Genomic DNA, 5,048 nt, shown 5'->3' with positions numbered 1-5,048 from the left:
AAGGTTCATTTCTCTCTAAAGTCATGTAAAAACACCACACCTGTGTCTGTAATTTTAGTACAAAGGAATTATAATTATATGTCTAAACAAACTATTTGCATCTATTATTTTGAATAAAAATCTTAAATATTGAAAGCAAGAACTAGGTACCCGTGCTATTTGCGCGGGCCACCTTGCTAGTTATAATTAATACTAATGATGAGTCTGTTGTGTATTCTATAACTACTACGTTTTTTTTAGAATCACTATAACTACTACGGTTTTGATACGCTCTTTGCACTGGTCACTTGGGAGGTTTGGAAAGAGAGAAATGTGAAAGTTTTCCGCATGGTGGCCTGCAATAGAATCAACTAATCTCCAAGATCAAGACCGAAGCTTAAATCTGGGTCCTCCACAGGAGTGGATCAGCAGAGCGGCATATATAGGTTAACCGCAATGATCGAGTTTTTCCTATCCGCTAGAAAAAAAGGAGTTATTCTTATTCCTATCAAGCTACATGCATTAAAAAGTCTAGTACGAAAATGCATCCTGTTTAGCTCAAAGTTTATACAGTAATCACAGCACAGGATGTGCATAAAACCGCCATTGTTGAGGAACAGCCGCAGCGGTGGCTTACCCTTTTTTTCAGGCATGGCCGCATGGGCCTCGAGGAGATCCTGGCCACAGTAGTCCAGGTCTTTGAGCGGACAAGACTGCAAGAACAAGAGAGGCGATCAACTTGTATGCATAGCCTGTCGCTGCCCTACGCCTGGTCCTCGTCGTATTCGCTGCTCTCGCTTCTGTTCCTGCCCAAGCTGTAGCTGCCCGCGCAGACGCAAACAAAACGCTGGATACACGGCAAATCTTCAGCCCAGCCCAGCGCGATCTTGCAAGTTGGCGGTCTGCCCTCTCATCACCTCTCTCTCTATCCGTGTCTACCTCGACTGATTGAAAGGTGGGTGAGATGACCCCACCCGCTCCGGTGGGCCCGCGCCCCCACGGACGGCGATCCGGTTCTGCACAACGAACGGCCGGCGGTCGGCGGAGCTCTCTCTCGCTCGCTCGGCAAGTCGGCGGCGCATGCGTCAAGCTGGCTGTTTTCATGGCGCCCCCTCACTCTAGCGCACGATGCAGGCACGCACACAGCATCCCCGCGGCTGCACTCACAGCCTGTGAAGTCTCGGCCCCTGCCCGGCTGCCCCTCACACCGTATCAACAGGCCGCACGATCATGCCGTGCACGCGCGTGGCGGCACGGGGCGCGCAACATCCGCCGGCACCGTGCCGACCGACGACCACTCCTCCGACCGTACGTGCTGGCACTGCAAGCGCGGCGAATTGAAGCGACGGCACACGGAGCGCGGGTGCCGTAGCGAACCCCCTTCGCGTCGTCAGATCTGGCGCCCCTGAGTTCGGGCAGACGAGACACCTCCGCCCGTGCGACGTGCTCAAGATCCGGCAAGATCAGAGGAAATCTAGACACGGCCACACGGGACGGGACCTCACGCAGTCACATGCAGCGAGGATACGCAGGCGCAGCAGCCACCGCTCGGCACTCTCGATCATGAGTCTTGAGCAGTTCATCTGCCCGGCTGCCCAGGACCCGCACGGCCGCGCCACACACGCATGTCTCCGCATTGGTACGGTGCCTGCTGGTGCCAGTCCTCTCTTCCGTTGTCTTAAGTTTTACGTGACATGCAGGACAAAGCAAGCTGGGGGCGGCCAGCAGTATGAATGGCTGTGCTAGATTTCTTGGTCTGGTTGGCATGCATGGGGAGGCCGGCCGGCGGCCATCAGAGCCGGGTCAATGACCTCGCTGACGACAACGACCGCGTTCGCGCTGGCGATGGCACCCTGTTGCATGACTGCATCTATCGTGGACTCGTCGTCGTCGCAGGCTGTCACCACCCCTCTCTCGCTCGCTTGCCCGCTGGAACACCGCAGGATTCCATGGACCTCCATCTGGAGCTAGCACAGCAAGCAGACACGCGCCCATGGGGCTCGCGATCGATCTCTGCGCGGGGCATTGGGACGGCGCCGCGCCCCCTGCCTCTGCGGGGAGTCCGGACCCACGAGTTGGTAGAAGCCGCCGAGTTTAGTGGCGTAGCGTGTGCAAAACAAAGGCGCCCGCCCATGTTCATGCCGCCGCATTGGCCCATCTCCTCGTCGTCTCTCTCCCGCGTCCGTCCACATGCATGCTCATGAGCTCATGCTATGCTGGAAGGTTGATGGCGCCGTGTATCGTCACCCTGATGTTGATCCGTGACACTGTTTTGGTGTCTGATGATTGTAGCTGGACGCTGGTAGACAAAAGATGCATGTTTGGTCCTCCATCGACCGGGCGGTAGTTGATCGGAAGCACGAAATTTTCTAGCTTTGTCATGCATGTCAGTAGTGCCTGCCAACATACAAATCTTTGTACTCTAGCCTCATCCTAGTGTAAGCCTGCTAAGAGGTACTAGTAATATTCTTGGCATATGCTCGATTGCTTGGTCAGATTGGCTTGCAAAAGAGAAAGACTACGTAGAATATAATATGCAGGCCTTCTTTGCTTAAAAAAATGAAAAAAAAGTGTATGACGTCTTACTGAAGGATTAGCACATCAGACCACAGGGGGAATTTCTTACTATATCAGTATAGCTTCGACAGAGGTGATCATCACTTTGGATGATATCGTACCATCTGTTGCATACATTTGTATTGTGAAATCGGCTTTACTTGCAATTTGGATTGGCTACTTGCTGCTTGTGTGTTCAATAAGGAGGTATCAATTAATCTAGTCATCTAGATGTTCCTTTGCTGCTACTGAAAAACGAACCGCTGCACCACACACACGCACCTGCTAGCTATAGAGAGGACTGTATATGAGAAAGAAATTCCTTTACAAAACTGGTAGTTCTTTGGCACAAACCGTCTGCAACAATTACAAATAGTTTTTTTTACACATACAGAAAAAAAATTGCAACATGGGGAACTGAATTTGTCTTAGGAATTCGTGCGTCCTTGGTTGCAACATGCACGTTTCCTTGCTCTTTGTGCGTTGATTGTTTTGTCACCTTGTCTTACTACTGGCTAGTATATATACTTTGCTTAAAAAGTTTGATACACTGTTACGTAACTTATTTGGTCACTTAGCCATCTTTCACCAGCTCTGGAGTCTACTTCATTCTATAGAAAGTCAGGCATGGTGGTCATATGATGGCTGATCGATCCTGGTCAGCACAATTTGGACACAATCGTTTTTTATGAACTTTAGAGGTAGTGATCCATTTTCAAAGGATCTTGTACTAGATTTGCATGCTTGCGTATTGATGTGCCACACACTTAAAATTCCAGATGACAGATCTTGTTAGGTCACTAGTCCAATTCTGCCTTAGCTTGTTCATCAGGGACCAACAATAATTGCCCAACTAATGACGTACACTTTAATTCCAACAAAACTAGGCTTTCATTCTTCACCCATGATGTTACCCCAAGAATATCAGTATAAGGCCGTCATACAAATTTCTCATTTCTGAACAGTGACAAAATATATCAGGGTTAGAGGAAAAAGAAACAACAAGTTGCGTAGAGAAAACGATAGTGTCCCAAGAGAGAAAGGATATGGAAAGATATTACAAATGAAAAGCAATTGCAAATTGCTAGCGTTTGCAGGTGTGTTATAATAGTTTAAAGAGGCTCCTACAATGTGGTATTGTACCATCCTTTATTTTATATGCCAATATAGAGAAAGTGATAATGTGATATTGATGCTATTCTCACCTGCGCCTGAGATGACATCACCGTATCCAATAGGGTTTTTTTTTAATTGACAAGTAGTACATATCCAGTCTGATAGGTACAACTAACAGATCAGCCAGACAGAACCCTTTTATATTTATTAGAGGGCTTCAACATAACTGGTGAGTTCACTGTCATCTTTCCAAAACTAATCCGGAGGGTAGAGACAAGTGGTAGGTGCTGACTGCCAACACCGCAACCTTTGCGCCATTGCCGACACGAACGTCCAACTCGCCTCTTGCAAATCTTCTAGTCTCACTTAGACCCTGCAACGATTTGCAAGTGTGAATCATCGATCCAGTATCAAATACCCATGATTCACTAGAAGATAATGCAATATTTATTTCTATAACATTTATACCTGAAGTGGAAGTCTCACTTCCCTTCTTCTTCTTCTTCTTTTCTTCCAAGTACTTCTTGCAGTTCCTAGACCAATGTCTCTTTTCATGACAGTGGAAGCATTCATCCTCAGAAGTAGGGCCAGATTTGGCCTTAGGTGCTGGCTTTAGCTTAGAGCCCGAGGACTCACCACTGGAACTCTTTTCCTTGCCTTTACCTTTGGGATTAGGAGGCGTCCAACGCTTCCTCTTTTTGTTCCCCTTCTGAATCAGCATCACATGATTGGGATTCTTCTTAACGCTCTCCTCTGCTGTCTTTAGCATCCCATGCAACTCACTCAATGTTTTATCCAAGCCATTCATCTGAAAGTTAATGATAAAAGGCTCATAGCTCGCCGGGAGCGACTGGAGAATAACATCAGTAGCCAAGTCTTGGTGAAGTTCAGAACCAAGTCTGTCCAAAGTCTCAATGTAACCAATCATTTTGATCACATGAGGACTGACTGGGCTACCTTCTTGCAGCTTGCACGCAAACAAAGACTTTGAGATATTGAACCTCTCAGTCCTGGCTTGGTTCTGAAATATCCCACGCAGCCCCTCGATCATGGTATGAGCATCCGCATGCTCATACTGCTTCTGCAGATCAGGGGACATGGTGGCGAGCATCAGACAGCTGACATCAAGTGAGTCATTGCAGTGCTTCTCATAAACTCTGCGATCAGCAGCAGTTGCATTGTCAGGGAGATCATCAGGATATGGCTGCTCAAGAACATACTCCTTTTTCTCTTGCCTGAGAACAATTCTCAGGTTGCGGTACCAATCAATAAAGTTTGTTCCATTCAACTTTTCTTTCTCAAGAACAGAACGCAAATTGAAAGCGGAATTGTTACTAGCAGACATGATCTACAACATTAAAGTAAAATAAGATTTCAGCACTAAGTTTATGTAAAGA

This window comes from Panicum virgatum, chromosome 7K (genome assembly GCF_016808335.1).
Source record: "Panicum virgatum strain AP13 chromosome 7K, P.virgatum_v5, whole genome shotgun sequence".
NCBI lineage: Eukaryota > Viridiplantae > Streptophyta > Magnoliopsida > Poales > Poaceae > Panicum > Panicum virgatum.
The sequence above is the reverse complement of the archived record's forward strand: the minus strand, read 5'-3'. Positions refer to the sequence as shown.